The 18,809-nt window shown below is 46.1% G+C and overlaps 1 protein-coding gene across 3 annotated transcripts in view; it reads left to right on the top strand.

Annotated features, from left to right (window-relative positions):
• PDE2A (phosphodiesterase 2A) overlaps positions 1-18,809 on the top strand; it is a 684,164-nt gene that overhangs the window by 490,791 nt on the left and 174,564 nt on the right. The gene's annotated exons all lie outside the window — the stretch shown is intronic.

Raw genomic sequence — 18,809 nt, 5'->3', positions numbered from 1 at the left:
CAGATCCTTCCTTGTCTCTAACGTCTGCCATTGTCCCTCCTCTAGACGCAAGTCCTACTCTCCCTCCATTGTCCACAATGGTCCCCATACCCAGATCCTTCCTTGTCTGTAACGTCCGCCATTGTCCCTCCTCTAGACGTAAGTCCTACTCTCCCTCCATTGTCCACAATGGTCCCCATACCCAGATCCTTACTTGTCTCTAACGTCCGCCATTGTCCCTCCTCTAGACGCAAGTCCTACTCTCCCTCCATTGTCCACAATGGTCCCCATACCCAGATCCTTCTTTGTCTGTAACGTCCACCATTGTCCCTCCTCTAGACGTAAGTCCTACTCTCCCTCCATTGTCCACAATGGTCCCCATACCCAGATCCTTACTTGTCTCTAACGTCCGCCATTGTCCCTCCTCTAGACGCAAGTCCTACTCTCCCTCCATTGTCCACAATGGTCCCCATACCCAGATCCTTCCTTGTCTGTAACGTCCACCATTGTCCCTCCTCTAGACGCAAGTCCTACTCTCCCTCCATTGTCCACAATAGTCCCCATACCCAGATCCTTCCTTATCTCTAATGTCCGCTATTGTCCCTCCTCTAGACACAAGTCCTACTCTCCCTCTGTTGTCCACAATGGTCCCCATACCCAGATCCTTTCTTGTCTCTAACGTCCGCCATTGTCCCTCCTCTAGATGCACGTCCTTCTCTCCCTCCATTGTCCACAATGGTCCCCATACCCAGATCTTTCCTTGTCTCTAACATCTGCCATTGTCCCTCCTCTAGACGCAAGTCCTTCTCTCCCTCCATTGTCCACAATGGTCCCTTCTCTGAACCCAAATGCCCTAATGCCTTCATCATCCACAATGATCACTTCTATACCCAAATCCCCCAGTCCCTCTATCATCTACCATTGTTCCTCCATGGATATCCAGATCTCTGGGCCTTTATCATCCACGATGGTTCCTACTCTCTACCCAAATACTCTGTTGCCCAAAATGGTTTTTCTTTTGGACCCAAATGCATCTGTTCCTCTATCATCCATGATGGTTCCCCCTCTATACCCAAATCATTGGCCCTCTATAATCCACCATTGTTCCTTCACTGTACCCTTGTCTTTTTGTTCCTCTACCATCCACAATGGTTCCCCTTCTGTACCCAAATCTCTCTGTCATCCACAATGGTTTTGCCCCTGGACCCAACCCCCCCGTTCCTCTATCATCCACACTGGTTTCTCCTCTAGACCCAAATCACTCTGTCCCTCTATCATCCATCAATTTGAATTTAAATCCTTCTTTCCCTCTATCATCTACAATGGCTCCCCCTCTGAACTCAGTTCCCTTTGTCCCTCTGTTTGCCACTATTATCCCTGCTCTAGGCCAAAATTCCTCTGTCCCTCTGTTGTCCACAATGGTCCCTATACCCAAGTCCTTCTGTGCCTTTATTGTCCACAGTGTTACTCGGAGAGATAGATCTGGTTACAGAGGAGGAACCACTGTCCTTCTTCCGAACTTTAACACCTCTCTCCCTTTATCATCCATGATGGTTCATCCTCTGTACCCAAATCTCTTTGTCCCTCCACCATTCACCATTGTCTCTCTTCTTAATTCAAATCCCTTTGTCCCTCCATTGTCCACAATGGTCCCTTCTCTGAACCCTAATATTTCTGTCCCTCCATCATCCACAATGTTTCTTGCCTGTACCTAAATCTCTCTGTCCCTCTATGTTTCATCATTGTTCCTCTTATGTACCCAAATCCCTCTATTGTCCGCATTGGTTCCCATATCCAAGATCTTCTGTTCCTTTATTGTCCACAATGTTCCTCCGACAGAGAGATTTGGGTACAGAGGAGAAACCACTGTCCTTCTTCTGACCTCTAATCCCTCTGTCCTTTTATTATCCATGATGATTCCTCCTCTGTACTCAAATATCTCCATCTCTCTATTATCCACCATTGTCCCTTTCTGTTCCCAAATGCTTCTGTCCCTCCATAATCCAGAATGTTCCTTGCTTGGACCCAAATCTCTCTGTCCTTCTATCAGCCACACTGTTCCTCCAAGAGAAAGATTTTGTACAAAGGAGGAACCACTGTCCTTCTGAACTCTAGTCCCTCTGTCTCTTTACTGTTCATGATGGTTCCTCCTCTGTTCCCAAATTCCTCTGTCATCTGCAATGGTTTCACCTTTGGACCCAAATCCCTCTGTCCCTCCATATTCCACAATGGTCCCTTCTCTGAACCCAAATATCTTTCTCCCGCCATCATCCAAAATGTTCCTTGCCTGAACCCAAATCTCTCTGTCCCTCTATAATCCACCATTGTCCCTCGTCTATATTCAAATCCCTCTGTCCCTCTAGCATCCACCATTGTTCCTTGGTTGTACCCAAATCTCTCTGTCCCTCTATAATCCACCATTGTCCCTCGTCTATATTCAAATCCCTCTGTCCCTCTAGCATCCACCATTGTTCCTTGGTTGTACCCAAATCCCTCTGTCCCTCTAGCATCCACCATTGTTCCTTGGTTGTACCCAAATCTCTCTGTCCCTCTATAATCCACCATTGTCCCTCATCTATATCCAAATTCCTCTGTCCCTCTATAATCCACCATTGTCCCTCATCTATATCCAAATTCCTCTGTCCCTCTATAATCCACCATTGTCCCTCTTCTATATCCAAATCCCTCTGTCCCTCTAGCATCCACCATTGTCCCTCATCTATATCCAAATCCCTCTGTCTCTCTAGCATCCACCATTGTCCCTCATCTATATCCAAATCCCTCTGTCCCTCTAGCATCCACCATTGTTCCTTGGCTGTACCCAAATCTCTCTGTCCCTCTAGCATCCACCATTGTTCCTTGGCTGTACCCAAATCTCTCTGTCCCTCTATTGTCCCACAATGGTCTCTTCTCTGAACCCAAATATCTCTCTCCTTCCATCATCCAAAATGTTCCTTGCCTGAACCCAAATCCCTCCATCCCTCTATTATCCACCATTGTCCCTCGTCTATATCCAAATCCCTCTGTCCCTCTATAATCCACCATTGTCCCTCGTCTATACCCAAATCCCTCTGTCCCTCTATAATCCACCATTGTCCCTCATCTATATCCAAATCCCTCTGTCCCTCTATAATCCACCATTGTCCCTCATCTATATCCAAATCCCTCTGTCCCTCTAGCATCCACCATTGTCCCTCGTCTATATCCAAATCCCTCTGTCCTTCTAGCATCCACCATTGTTCCTTGGCTGTTCCCAAATCTCTCTGCCCCTCTATTGTCCACAATGGTCCCTTCTCTGAACCCAAATATCTCTCTCCCTCCATCATCCAAAATGTTCCTTGCCTGAACCCAAATCCCTCTGTCCCTCTATAATCCACCATTGTCCCTCATCTATATCCAAATCTCTCTGTCCCTCTATAATCCACCATTGTCCCTCATCTATACCCAAATCCCTCCATCCCTCTATAATCCAGCATTGTCCCTCATCTATACCCAAATCCCTCTGTCCCTCTAGCATCCATCATTGTTCCTTGGCTGTACCCAAATCTCTCTGTCCCTCTATTGTCCACAGTGGTCCTTCCTCTGGACCCAAAGTCTTCTGTCCCTCTTCAGGTCTGATATATGGAAATGTATGTATTTAAAGTATCCCTGTCATAAAAAGAAAAATGGCTTCTGCCGTTTGTGACCTCCTTTGGGGTCAGCTAATTGTGTGCTCGCCGTACTTATCAGCTTCAGTTCTTTCCGACAAAACAGTTTGTGTAGACCAGAGACCTCAGAAGGCCTTATCTGCAGCTCAAATCACTGAAGCCAGAGGATTGGTTTGACAGCCAGGCAACTGGTATTTGTTCAAAGGTTGTCATCAGTTCCATCCTCCATGTTTCTCCAGGAGAGGTTTTTGTAGCGGTTGGTATTTTCTATTATCGGTTTCGGCTGAAGGTGGAGTAGATAGATGAAGATTACATTTGGTATGAATGGTCCATCATCTCATCTCCGGGGTGCTAGCAGTGTGATAATGGGGTGGGCAGGATGAGCGTATATCCTTGGCGCCCCCCCTCTCCTATCTCAGGAGTTCCGGGGGTGACGCGGTATCCTATTATAGTTTTTCTCCGTAATATCTGAGTGTTGATGGTATTTATATACGGAGAGTCTGCCTGGAGAGAGAATGACAGCAAATGTTATAATCCCCTCCGTAACGACGCTAAAGGGAACGCGGCGCCATTCATATTAGTCCTCATAATGAGCTCTGCCTGAGCCGTGTCACATATCACGACAGGATGAGCGATCGAGACGACGGCGTCCTGAGGAGACGAATCCCCCACCTGCCAAACTCATCCCGAGGTGCCCCGAAATCTGATTCTCACCTTAATGTACTAATGTCACTTATTGTCACAGAAATTATTCCGGCTCACAAGTGTTGGAGATGATCCACCAATGTATGACCTGCATTCCCTGCCGACTGGTATGTATGCCAGAGACTGAGCCGGTCACATCCGTACCAGAGGAGCTTACACTCTAATGTCCCCTCCCCCACAGTCCCATCAGTCTCTGTACCATAGGAGCTTACACTCTAATGTCCCCTCCCCCACAGTCCCATCAGTCTCTGTACCAGAGGAGCTTACGCTCTAGTGTCCCCTCCCCCACAGTCACATCAGTCTCTGTACCAGAAGAGCTTACACTCTAATGTCCCCTCCCCCACAGTCACATCAGTCTCTGTACCGGAGGAGCTTACGCTCTAATGTCCCCTCCCCCCACAGTCCCATCAGTCTCTGTACCAGAAGAGCTTACGCTCTAATGTCGCCTCCCCCACAGTCACATCAGTCTCTGTACCAGAGGAGCTTACACTCTAATGTCCCCTCCCCCACAGTCCCATCAGTCTCTGTACCGGAGGAGCTTACACTCTAATGTCCCCTCCCCCACAGTCACATCAGTCTCTGTACCAGAGGAGCTTACGCTCTAATGTCCCCTCCCCACAGTCACATCAGTCTCTGTACCAGAGGAACTTACACTCTAATGTCCCCTCCCCCACAGTCCCATCAGTCTCCGTACCAGAGGAGCTTACGCTCTAATGTCCCCTCCCCCACAGTCACACACTTGTAATATTAGTGTGAACTTATCAGACCAAACCTGGTGAATGAACATCCCAGTGTGATATCAGGAAAGAAACCCAGAATAGTGTACATATAATTTTGAGCTTTATTAAAACAGACTTCATCAGGAGTTAAGCAAGGGATGCCCCTCCCATTAAATTGAGAATAAATCCCTCCCAGTCCTCCTTCAAAACAGTGGAAGTATAATTTTGAGCTTTATTAAAACACTAAAATAAAATGTCTCTGGATAAAACACGCAGCACATGTATCTACCACCGCCCAACGCGTTTTGTACTACTGGACTTCATCAGGAGCTAAGGAAGGGATGCCCCTCCCATTAAATTGTGAATAAATCCCTCCCAGTCCTCCTTCAAAACATTGGAAATATAATTTTGAGCTTTATTAAAACACTAAAATAAAATGTTTCCAGATAAAACACGCAGCACATGCATCTACCGCCGGCCAATGCGTTTTGTACTACTGGACTTCATCAGGAGCTAAGGAAGGGATGCCCCTCCCATTAAATTGGGAAAACAATCCCTCCCAGTCCTTCAAAACATTGAAAATATAATTTTGAGCTTTATTAAAACACTAAAATAAAATGTCTCCAGATAAATCACGCAGCACATGTATCAACCACCACCCGACGCGTTTTTTACTACTGGACTTCATCAGGGACCGGGGAAGTAACACCGCAGTTTCCATTAAGTTGGGAACTAACCCTTCCTATTCCTCCTTCGTTGTACAATTGTAGATTTTTAATTTCCTCTCAGTTTACTTTTGCTGTCATATACTTGTGTCCTCTGCGACTTTGGATACAAATAAAGCGTCTGACGCACAGGCGGGAGCAGGAGGCTGACGTCTGATGTCACACTCCTCAGCAGGTCGATATGTCTATAGACGAACTTACGGTGGGCTCAGCGGGTCGCCTGCCTGTGCTAGAAAATCATTTTCGTCTCCTCCGGTTATTCTTTTCTTCTTCTATTTCTGTCGTCGCCTGAATCCTCAAATTATTTTCCTTTTGTCCGCCCGGTACGTGCCGCGCTCCCAGCTGCTTTTTTGTGCTATTATTTTTCTGTTATTATTTTGTTTGTTTTTAAGTTGATGTTTCTCCCACGTTTTCTGGACAAACTGTTCTGGTCAGGCATGGCTGGTCGGCGGACGCTGGGTGTCAAAGTGTCACAGTAAAGTGGAACGCCAGCCTGGCCTGTAAATTGTAACTCTGGGGCAACTAAAAGCTGACATATATCAGGCAGTTGGCCCGTTATATATATATATACAGGTGAGACTCGAACAATGAGAATACGGTGCAAAAGTTCATTGATTTCAGTGCAGCAACTTAAAAGGTGAAACTAATATATGAGATAGACTCATTCCATGCAAAGCAAGATAGTTCAAGCCGTGATTTGTCATCATTGTGATGATTATGGCTTACAGCTCATGAAAACCCCAAATCCACAATCTCAGAAAATGAGAATATTGTGAAAAGGTGGAATAATCTCGGCTCAAAGTGTCCCACTCTAATCAGCTCATTCAGCCATAACACCTGCAAAGGGTTAATGAGCCTTTAAATGGTCTCTCAGTCTGGTTCAGTAGGAATCACAATCATGGGAAAGACTGCTGACCTGACACCATCACTGACACCCTCCATAAGGAGGGAAAGCCTCAAAAGGGAATTGCAGAAGAAGTTGGATGTTCCCAAAGTGCTGTATCAAAGCACATTAATAGAAAGTTATGTGGAAGGGAAAAGGTTGGAAGAAAAAGGTGCACAAGCAGCAGGGATGACCGCAGCCTGGAGAGGATTGTCAGGAAAAGGCCATTCAAAAGTGTTGGGGACTTTCACAAGGAGTGGACTGAGGCTGGAGTCAGTGCATCAAGAGCCACCACACACAGACAGATCCTGGACATGGGCTTCAAATGTCGTATTCCTCTTGTCAAGCCGCTCCTGAACAACAAACAACGTCAGAAGCGTCTTACCTGGGCTAAAGAAAAACAGACCTGGTCTGGTGCTCAGTGGTCCAAAGTCCTCTTTTCTGATGAGAGCAACTTTTGCTTCTCATTTGGAAACCAAGGACCCCGAGTATGGAGGAAGAATGGAGAGGCCCAAGGACCCCGAGTATGGAGGAAGAATGGAGAGGCCCAAGGACCCCGAGTATGGAGGAAGAATGGAGAGGCCCAAGGACCCTGAGTATGGAGGAAGAATGGAGAGGCCCAAGGACCCCGAGAATGGAGGAAGAATGGAGAGGCCCCAGGACCCTGAGAATGGAGGAAGAATGGAGAGGCCCAAGGACCCCGAGAATGGAGGAAGAATGGAGAGGCCCAAGGACCCCCGAGAATGGAGGAAGAATGGAGAGGCCCAAGGACCCCGAGAATGGAGGAAGAATGGAGAGGCCCAAGGACCCCGAGTATGGAGGAAGAATGGAGAGGCACAAGGACCCGAGCATGGAGGAAGAATGGAGAGGCCCAAGGACCCCGAGTATGGAGGAAGAATGGAGAGGCCCAAGGACCCCGAGTATGGAGGAAGAATGGAGAGGCCCAAGGACCCCGAGTATGGAGGAAGAATGGAGAGGCCCAAGGACCCCGAGTATGAAGGAAGAATGGAGAGGCCCAAGGACCCCGAGTATGGAGGAAGAATGGAGAGGCCCAAGGACCCCGAGTATGGAGGAAGAATGGAGGGGCCCAAGGACCCCGAGTATGGAGGAAGAATGGAGAGGCCCAAGGATCCCGAGTATGGAGGAAGAATGGAGAGGCCCAAGGACCCCGAGTATGGAGGAAGAATGGAGAGGCCCAAGGACCCCGAGTATGGAGGAAGAATGGAGAGGCCCAAGGACCCCGAGTATGGAGGAAGAATGGAGAGGCACAAGGACCCCGAGTATGGAGGAAGAATGGAGAGGCCCAAGGACCCCGAGTATGGAGGAAGAATGGAGGGGCCCAAGGACCCCGAGTATGGAGGAAGAATGGAGAGGCCCAAGGATCCCGAGTATGGAGGAAGAATGGAGAGGCCCAAGGACCCCGAGTATGGAGGAAGAATGGAGAGGCCCAAGGACCCCGAGTATGGAGGAAGAATGGAGAGGCCCAAGGACCCCGAGTATGGAGGAAGAATGGAGAGGCACACACTGCAAGATGCTTGAAGTCCAGTGTGAAGTTTCCACAGTCTGTGTTGATTTGGGGAGCCATGTCATCTGCTGGTGTTGGCCCACTGTGCTTCATTAAGTCCAGGGTCACCGCAGCCGTCTACCAGGAGATTTTGGAGCACTTCATGCTTCCTTCCACAGACGAGCTTTATGGGGACGCTGAGTTCATTTTCCAGTAGGACTTGGCTCCGCCCACACTGCCAAAAGCACCAAAATCTGGTTCAGTGACCGTGGGATTACTGTGCTTGATTGGCCAGCAAACTCGCCTGACCTGAACCCCATAGAGAATCTATGGGGCATTGCGAACAGAAAGATGAGAGACATGAGACCGAACAATGCAGAAGAGCTGAAGGCCGCTATTGAAGCATCCTGGTCTTCCATAACACCTCAGCAGTGCCACAGGCTGATAGCTTCCATGCCACGCCGCATTGAGGCAGTAATTGCTGCAAAAGGGGCCCAAACCAAGTTCTGAGTACATATGCAGCTTCTACTTTTCAGAGGTGCGATATTGTTCTATGTACAATCCGTGTTTTATTGATTGCATGGAATATTCTCATTTTCTGAGATTGTGGATTTGGGGTTTTCATGAGCTGTAAGCCATAATCATCACAATGATGACAAATCACGGCTTGAACTATCTTGCTTTGCATGGAATGAGTCTCATATATTAGTTTCACCTTTTAAGTTGCTGCACTGAAATGAATGAATGAATGAATGCACCAGATTCTCATTTTTCGAGTTTCACCTGTATATATACTTCACTCCCCATTATCCATGTCCCCGGTGAGATCTGCACTCCAGTACACACACCTCACCCCCCAGTATCCATGTCACCGGTGAGATCTGCACTCCAGTACACACACCTCACCCCCCAGTATCCATGTCACCGGTGAGATCTGCACTCCAGTACACACACCTCACCCCCCAGTATCCATGTCACCGGTGAGATCTGCACTCCAGTACACACACCTCACCCCCCAGTATCCATGTCACCGGTGAGATTTGTACACCAGTACACACAGCTCACTCCCCGGTATCCATGTCACCTGTGAGATCTGCACTCCAGTACACACACCTCACACCCCAGTATCCATGTCACCTGTGAGATCTGCACTGCAGTACACACAGCTCACCCCCCAGTATCCATGTCACCGGTGAGATCTGTACACCAGTACACACAGCTCACTCTCCGGTATCCATGTCACCGGTGAGATCTGCACTCCAGTACACACAGCTCACCCCCCAGTATCCATGTCACCTGTGAGATCTGCACTCCAGTACACACAGCTCACCCCCCAGTATCCATGTCACCGGTGAGATCTGCACTCCAGTACACACACCTCACCCCCCGGTATCCATGTCACCTGTGAGATCTGCACTCCAGTACACACAGCTCACCCCCCAGTATCCATGTCACCTGTGAGATCTGCACTCCAGTACACACAGCTCACCCCCCAGTATCCATGTCACCGGTGAGATCTGCACTCCAGTACACACACCTCACCCCCCGGTATCCATGTCACCTGTGAGATCTGCACTCCAGTACACACACCTCGCCCCCCAGTATCCATGTCACCTGTGAGATCAGCACTCCAGTACACACACCTCACCCCCCAGTATCCATGTCACCGGTGAGATCTGCACTCCAGTACACACACCTCACCCCCCAGTATCCATGTCACCGGTGAGATCTGCACTCCAGTACACACAGCTCACCCCCCAGTATCCATGTCACCGGTGAGATCTGCACTCCAGTACACACACCTCACCCCCCAGTATCCATGTCACCGGTGAGATCTGCACTCCAGTAGACAGACCTCACTCCCCAGTATCCATGTCACCTGTGAGATCTGCACTCCAGTACACACACCTCACCCCCCAGTATCCATGTCACCGGTGAGATCTGCACTCCAGTACACACACCTCACCCCCCAGTATCCATGTCACCAGTGAGATCTCGGTGTTAAGGGCTCACACACCAAGAGGCCACTTTTAATGGCGTCCCGCCGGCGTCATCAGGTTAAATAGGCACAAAACCTGGACCCAGTTCAGTCCTCTAATGTTATCGCAGCTTTATCCACCTTTGAATCTTCGAACCTGTCCACACTGCAGATACCCGATCTTCCTGCTACCTAACCCGCTGCATACACGAGCAACTGCAAGGAGAAGGAATACAATGTATCTGCATGGAATCCCGACACTGGGAATGTCATATTCCCATCACTGGCTGCTCCTTCTCCCCGGTGCACATTGTGTATTTATAATCATGAGGATCGTTAGTATGAGGAGCGGGAACCTGTCACCGCGGGGCCACAAGAGGTGTATATTTAGATGGCGATAAATCATCCCGCTACCAGCGGGGAGGAGAACGATCCTCACATTCCTGCAGTCTGAAATGCAGAATTCCAGGATGGATAGAAATCAGCAGCAATCTCATCTGATATCGGCTTCTGTCCTCTCCATGATCTTCATATTAAATGGGACAATTCAGCAACTTTACAAATCTCCACGAGGAAAATCCTGACATGTCGCGATATACAGCATTTGTGTACTTCAGAAAACCTCCCACCATCCATGTCCCCAGTGAGATCAAAAACACACCTCACCCCCCAGTATCCATGTCACCGGTGAGATCTGTACACCAGTACACACACCTCACCCCCCAGTATCCATGTCACCGGTGAGATCTGTACACCAGTACACACACCTCACTCCCCAGTATCCATGTCACCTGTGAGATCTGCACTCTAGTACACACACCTCACTCCCCGGTATCCATGTCACCGGTGAGATCTGCACTCCAGTACACACACCTCACCCCCCGGTATCCATGTCACCGGTGAGATCTGTACACCAGTACACACAGCTCACCCCCCGGTATCCATGTCACCGGTGAGATCTGCACTCCAGTACACACACCTCACCCCCCGGTATCCATGTCACCGGTGAGATCTGTACACCAGTACACACAGCTCACCCCCCGGTATCCATGTCACCGGTGAGATCTGCACTCCAGTACACACACCTCACCCCCCGGTATCCATGTCACCGGTGAGATCTGTACACCAGTGCACAGACCTCACTCCCCGGTGTCCATGTCACCGGTGAGATCTGCACTCCAGTACACACAGCTCACCCCCCAGTATCCATGTCACCTGTGAGATCTGCACTCCAGTACACACACCTCACCCCCAGTATCCATGTCACCGGTGAGATCTGCACTCCAGTACACACACCTCACCCCCCGGTATCCATGTCACCGGTGAGATCTGTACACCAGTGCACAGACCTCACTCCCCGGTGTCCATGTCACCGGTGAGATCTGCACTCCAGTACACACACCTCACTCCCCAGTATCCATGTCACCGGTGAGATCTGCACTCCAGTACACACACCTCACCCCCCAGTATCCATGTCACCGGTGAGATCTGCACTCCAGTACACACACCTCACCCCCCGGTATCCATGTCACCGGTGAGATCTGCACTCCATTACAGTATATAGTGGGAATATTCGGTGAATAATCCTGCATACACAAACATGCTCCACATTCACAGGAGTGAATAGCCTTTGTCGTGTTCGGGGACCTCAGTAGTTTCTCGTTTTTAAATACTCTCCAATTTTTCCATCCTGAAAGGTATCGGAACATGTGACCCTCGCTTTTAATTTTCTGTTCATCCTTTAGGCTCTGAATCCGCTTTGAATCTCGCCGCTCCGCACCCGCCACAACCACGTTTCCTTCCTGACATTTGTGTCGCTTTCTATACATTTTAATTTGTCCTCCATTAGGGAAATTTTCACAGAACGGCGGGATGACTTCAGCTGTCCGCCGAGATAAAAACTCTTCTTGTGAGGCGTAAACAATGCAGGCTTCTTTTTTTTTCCTATTTGCATTTTTTTTGGGGGGGGGGGTTGTATGTTGTTCTCTTTGTTTTTGTTTTCTTTGTTTTTGTTTTTTGTTGTGTTTGTTTTGAATATTTTGTATTTGAAGATAATTTCCCTCATAAGTGGATAAGTTGCATCTGAAAATAAATACGTTTGCCGAATAATAAACCTTTTTTCAATTTAAAAATGATTAGAAATACTTTTTAATTGTTTAGTTGCGAATGAAATGATCTCAGAATTGTATTTGCAGTTCGAAGGTCACAATCGTCCTCACGAGGGGCTGCCGGATATTTCTCTCAGAGAATCAACTAATTACATTTGTAGCAATTATCATAATTAGTGCTGAAAATGTCCATCAGCTGAGCAGAGATCTCCTGTCCGTGTTCTGAGCTGAGACATCGATGTTACAATGTATCCAAACACAAGAGAACCAAGAGGACAGATTTCCCAGCTTAGCAGTCCATAGAGGTGGTGGCTGCGTTAGTTTTCCTTTTTATTTTCACCGGGTGATCCCGTCCGGTGATTGTTCTACCGAGCAGGGGCGGACTGACAACTCACGGGGCCCCCGGGCAATAGGGGATCATGGGGCCCCTGTGTCCTGGCTCACACTCAAAAAAGCCTATGAAAGGTACCAGGGGCATCTCATGGGGCCCCCTACTGACCCAGGGCCCTCAGACAGTGCCCGAGTGCTCGAATGGTCAGTCCGCCCCTGCTACTAAGATATACCCAGATACCGAGAATTTGGGCTCAAGATTCAGATTGGTGTACCAAGACCTACCTACACACCTCCACACTGGGATTTGCACTCAGTTTTCTGATTGGTGTATCTTGATATAAATGTACCAGGTGTTCACAATTGGAAACTCGGCACAGGGATGGTGGGAACCCTCATAATGGGCACAGCGGGTGTACAGACCCGGGAACTCAGCACAGGGATGGTGTGAACCCCTCATAATGGGCACAGCGGGTGTACAGACCCGGGAACTCGGCACAGGGATGGTGGGAACCCCTCATAATGGGCATAGCGGGCGTACAGACCCATAACTCAGCACAGGGATGGTGGGAACCCCTCATAATGAGCACAGCAGGCGTACAGACCCGAGAACTCAGCGATGGTGTAACCCCTCATAATGGGCACAGCGGGTGTACAGACCCGGGAACTCGGCACAGGGACGGTGGGAACCCCTCATAATGGGCACGGCGGGTGTACAGACCCGGGAACTCGGCACAGGGATGGTGGGAACCCCTCATAATGGGCACGGCGGGCGTACAGACCCAGGAACTCGGCACAGGGATGGTGGGAACCCCTCATAATGGGCACAGCGGGTGTACAGACCCGGGAACACAGCACAGTGATCACATGATCGGGACCTCGCGCAGAGGTCCCGTCCAACGATCGGTGTTCCACTGTGCCCATAATGATGGGTGCCGTTTATAAACAGAGGCAGGTGGTAGGCCACTGTATAAATACGTTGGCAGGGTGGCATGGCTGGGCAAAAGCACGTTTTAAAACGTGTGTTTTGTAAACAGGTAGGGGCACGTGCGAGGTGCGCTGCCGCCCTGCCTGTCCTGCCGATCACAGCTGCTGATGTCAGTCGCCGGGTCACAGCCGGTCTTTACCGGCTATGTCCCGGCGATTAGCGGCAATCACTGACAGAGAGCACAGCTGCAGTAGCTGTGCTTTCTGTCAGTTCCCTGACAGCTCCTGACACGCTGATTGGGAGAGAAGAGCTTCTCTCTCTGATCAGTGGTGTTCCCTGCAGTACACACCCCCGCCCCCTAGTAAAACACTCCCCTCACACAGTTAACCCTTTCCCTGAATAATAAACTTAACCCCTTCCTCCCCAGTGCCATTAGTACAGTGTCAGTGTTTTTGCACTGATCACTGTATTGGTGTCACTGGGGATGTCAGTGACCCCAAGTCAGTACCCCCGAATGTCAGAATGTCCGCCACAGTTCCGCAGTCTCGCCATAAGTCGCTGGTCGCCGCCATGTCACTGATCGCCGCCATGTCACTGATCGCCGCCATAAGTCACTGATCGCCGCCATAAGTCACTGATCTCCGCCATAAGTCACTGATCGCCGCCATGTCACTGATCACCGCCATAAGTCACTGATCGCCACCATAAGTCGCTGATCTCCGCCATAAGTTGCTGATCGCCGCCATAAGTCGCTGATCTCCGCCATAAGTTGCTGATCGCCGCCATAAGTCGCTGATCTCCGCCATAAGTTGCTGATCGCCGCCATAAGTCGCTGATCGCCGCCATGTTACTGATCGCCGCCATAAGTCACTGATCGCCTCCATAAGTCGCTGATCGCTGCCATGTCACTGATTGCCGCCATAAGTCACTGATCTCCGCCATAAGTTGCTGATCGCCTCCATAAGTCGCTGATCGCCGCCATAAGTTGCTGATCGCCTCCTAAAGTCGCTGATCACCACCATAAGTCACTGATCTCCGCCATAAGTTGCTGATCGCCTCCATAAGTCGCTGATCGCCGCCATAAGTTGCTGATCGCCTCCTAAAGTCGCTGATCACCACCATAAGTCACTGATCTCCGCCATAAGTTGCTGATCGCCTCCTAAAGTCGCTGATCACCACCATAAGTCACTGATCGCCGCCATTATTAGTATAAAAAAAAACTAAAACTCCCAGTATCTTTCCCGCCATTTATAAACGCTTTATCTTTCACGTAAACCAATTAATTTACACGTATTGGGGTTTTTTGTAGCAAAGACATGTCGCAGAATACATTTTGGCAGAAATTTATGACTAAATTTGATTTTTAAATTTTTTTTTTACCGGACATGTTTTATAGCAAAAAGTCCAAAATATTGTTTTTTTTCCTCAAAATTGTCAGCCTTTTTTTTTATAGCGCAAAAAATAAAAACCGCACAGACAATCAAATACCACCGAAAGAAAGCTCAATTTGTGGGGAAAAAAAGGATGTAAATGTCATTTATGTACCGTATTGCATGACCGCGCAATTGTCCGTTAAACTAGCGCAGCGCTGTATAGCAGAAAAATGGTGTAAATTGCAGTATCTCTCCCATAGTTTGTAGACGATATAACTTCCACACAAAGCAATCAATATACACTTATTGGGATTTTTTTTACCAAAAACGTGGAACAGAATACATTTTGGCCGAAATTTATAACCAACTTTGAGTTTACTATATATTTTTTATAGCTGAAAGTAAAAAATATTGTTTTTCTTCAAAATTTTTGGCATTTTTTTGTTTATAGCGTGAAAACTAAAAAGCGCACAGGTGATAAATACCACCGAAAGCTCTATTTGTGTGAAAAAAAGGACGTAAAGTTCGTTTGGGTGCAGCGTTGCACGACCGCGCAATTATCAGTTGAATTAGTGCAGCGCCGAGTAGCAAAAAGAGGCGTGGTCATTAAGGGGGGGGGGGTAAATCCTCAAGAGGGCGAGGGGTTAAGGTGAGGGGGCAATCTAGCCCTTGGAGGATCCCGATTTTTCACCCATATCACCTTCATCTCCAGTATATGTGGTTCACTCGTTTGAAGAATGCACAAGGGGACTTTTTCGCCATTATATATGAATGATTTAGTGGCACATTTTTCTGCAATACGCGGTTTTCTTTTAAAAGTTTTTCTTTCACAACATGTTATGGTGATGGAACACTTTTATGTGTTTGTGTTCACACTTATTTATCCCAATTAGGGATTGTAGTTTGAGTAGTTTGAGTAGTTTGTGTAGTTTGAGTAGTTTGTGTAGTTTGTGTAGTTTGTGTAGTTTGTGTAGTTTGAGTAGTTTGAGTAGTTTGTGTAGTTTGTGTAGTTTGTGTAGTTTGTGTAGTTTGAGTAGTTTGTGTAGTTTGAGTAGTTTGAGTAGTTTGAGTAGTTTGAGTAGTTTGAGTAGTTTGAGTAGTTTGAGTAGTTTGTGTAGTTTGAGTAGTTTGTGTAGTTTGAGTAGTTTGAGTAGTTTGTGTAGTTTGAGTAGTTTGAGTAGTTTGAGTAGTTTGAGTAGTTTGTGTAGTTTGAGTAGTTTGTGTAGTTTGTGTAGTTTGAGTAGTTTGAGTAGTTTGTGTAGTTTGAGTAGTTTGAGTAGTTTGTGTAGTTTGAGTAGTTTGTGTAGTTTGTGTAGTTTGAGTAGTTTGAGTAGTTTGTGTAGTTTGTGTAGTTTGAGTAGTTTGTGTAGTTTGTGTAGTTTGTGTAGTTTGAGTAGTTTGTGTAGTTTGTGTAGTTTGTGTAGTTTGAGTAGTTTGTGTAGTTTGTGTAGTTTGTGTAGTTTGTGTAGTTTGAGTAGTTTGTGTAGTTTGTGTAGTTTGAGTAGTTTGTGTAGTTTGAGTAGTTTGTGTAGTTTGAGTAGTTTGAGTAGTTTGTGTAGTTTGAGTAGTTTGTGTAGTTTGAGTAGTTTGTGTAGTTTGTGTAGTTTGAGTAGTTTCTGTAGTTTGTGTAGTTTGAGTAGTTTGAGTAGTTTGTGTAGTTTGAGTAGTTTGTGTAGTTTGTGTAGTTTGAGTAGTTTGTGTAGTTTGTGTAGTTTGTGTAGTTTGAGTAGTTTGTGTAGTTTGAGTAGTTTGTGTAGTTTGAGTAGTTTGTGTAGTTTGTGTAGTTTGAGTAGTTTGAGTAGTTTGTGTAGTTTGTGTAGTTTGAGTAGTTTGTGTAGTTTGAGTAGTTTGAGTAGTTTGTGTAGTTTGTGTAGTTTGAGTAGTTTGTGTAGTTTGAGTAGTTTGTGTAGTTTGTGTAGTTTGAGTAGTTTGTGTAGTTTGTGTAGTTTGTGTAGTTTGTGTAGTTTGAGTAGTTTGTGTAGTTTGTGTAGTTTGAGTAGTTTGAGTAGTTTGTGTAGTTTGAGTAGTTTGTGTAGTTTGAGTAGTTTGAGTAGTTTGTGTAGTTTGAGTAGTTTGAGTAGTTTGAGTAGTTTGAGTAGTTTGTGTAGTTTGTGTAGTTTGTGTAGTTTGAGTAGTTTGTGTAGTTTGAGTAGTTTGTGTAGTTTGAGTAGTTTGTGTAGTTTGTGTAGTTTGTGTAGTTTGAGTAGTTTGTGTAGTTTGTGTAGTTTGAGTAGTTTGTGTAGTTTGAGTAGTTTGAGTAGTTTGTGTAGTTTGAGTAGTTTGAGTAGTTTGAGTAGTTTGTGTAGTTTGTGTAGTTTGTGTAGTTTGAGTAGTTTGTGTAGTTTGAGTAGTTTGTGTAGTTTGAGTAGTTTGTGTAGTTTGTGTAGTTTGTGTAGTTTGTGTAGTTTGAGTAGTTTGTGTAGTTTGTGTAGTTTGAGTAGTTTGTGTAGTTTGTGTAGTTTGAGTAGTTTGTGTAGTTTGTGTAGTTTGTGTAGTTTGAGTAGTTTGTGTAGTTTGAGTAGTTTGTGTAGTTTGTGTAGTTTGTGTAGTTTGAGTAGTTTGTGTAGTTTGTGTAGTTTGAGTAGTTTGAGTAGTTTGTGTAGTTTGTGTAGTTTGAGTAGTTTGTGTAGTTTGAGTAGTTTGAGTAGTTTGTGTAGTTTGTGTAGTTTGAGTAGTTTGTGTAGTTTGAGTAGTTTGTGTAGTTTGTGTAGTTTGAGTAGTTTGTGTAGTTTGTGTAGTTTGTGTAGTTTGTGTAGTTTGTGTAGTTTGAGTAGTTTGTGTAGTTTGTGTAGTTTGAGTAGTTTGAGTAGTTTGTGTAGTTTGAGTAGTTTGTGTAGTTTGAGTAGTTTGAGTAGTTTGTGTAGTTTGAGTAGTTTGAGTAGTTTGAGTAGTTTGAGTAGTTTGTGTAGTTTGAGTAGTTTGTGTAGTTTGAGTAGTTTGAGTAGTTTGTGTAGTTTGAGTAGTTTGAGTAGTTTGTGTAGTTTGAGTAGTTTGAGTAGTTTGAGTAGTTTGAGTAGTTTGTGTAGTTTGAGTAGTTTGTGTAGTTTGTGTAGTTTGAGTAGTTTGTGTAGTTTGAGTAGTTTGTGTAGTTTGAGTAGTTTGAGTAGTTTGTGTAGTTTGAGTAGTTTGAGTAGTTTGTGTAGTTTGTGTAGTTTGAGTAGTTTGTGTAGTTTGTGTAGTTTGAGTAGTTTGTGTAGTTTGTGTAGTTTGTGTAGTTTGTGTAGTTTGAGTAGTTTGTGTAGTTTGTGTAGTTTGAGTAGTTTGTGTAGTTTGTGTAGTTTGAGTAGTTTGTGTAGTTTGTGTAGTTTGTGTAGTTTGAGTAGTTTGTGTAGTTTGAGTAGTTTGTGTAGTTTGTGTAGTTTGTGTAGTTTGAGTAGTTTGTGTAGTTTGTGTAGTTTGAGTAGTTTGAGTAGTTTGTGTAGTTTGAGTAGTTTGAGTAGTTTGTGTAGTTTGAGTAGTTTGTGTAGTTTGAGTAGTTTGTGTAGTTTGTGTAGTTTGAGTAGTTTGTGTAGTTTGTGTAGTTTGTGTAGTTTGTGTAGTTTGTGTAGTTTGTGTAGTTTGTGTAGTTTGAGTAGTTTGTGTAGTTTGAGTAGTTTGTGTAGTTTGAGTAGTTTGTGTAGTTTGTGTAGTTTGTGTAGTTTGTGTAGTTTGAGTAGTTTGTGTAGTTTGTGTAGTTTGAGTAGTTTGTGTAGTTTGTGTAGTTTGTGTAGTTTGAGTAGTTTGTGTAGTTTGAGTAGTTTGTGTAGTTTGTGTAGTTTGTGTAGTTTGAGTAGTTTGTGTAGTTTGTGTAGTTTGAGTAGTTTGAGTAGTTTGTGTAGTTTGTGTAGTTTGAGTAGTTTGTGTAGTTTGAGTAGTTTGAGTAGTTTGTGTAGTTTGTGTAGTTTGAGTAGTTTGAGTAGTTTGTGTAGTTTGTGTAGTTTGAGTAGTTTG

This window comes from Staurois parvus, unplaced genomic scaffold, assembly GCF_062004578.1.
Source record: "Staurois parvus isolate SC_StPar_1 unplaced genomic scaffold, SC_StPar_1.0 ptg001578l, whole genome shotgun sequence".
NCBI classification, from domain to species: Eukaryota; Metazoa; Chordata; class Amphibia; order Anura; family Ranidae; genus Staurois; species Staurois parvus.
Note: the sequence above shows the minus strand (reverse complement) of the source record. Positions and strands in the feature narration are given on the sequence as shown.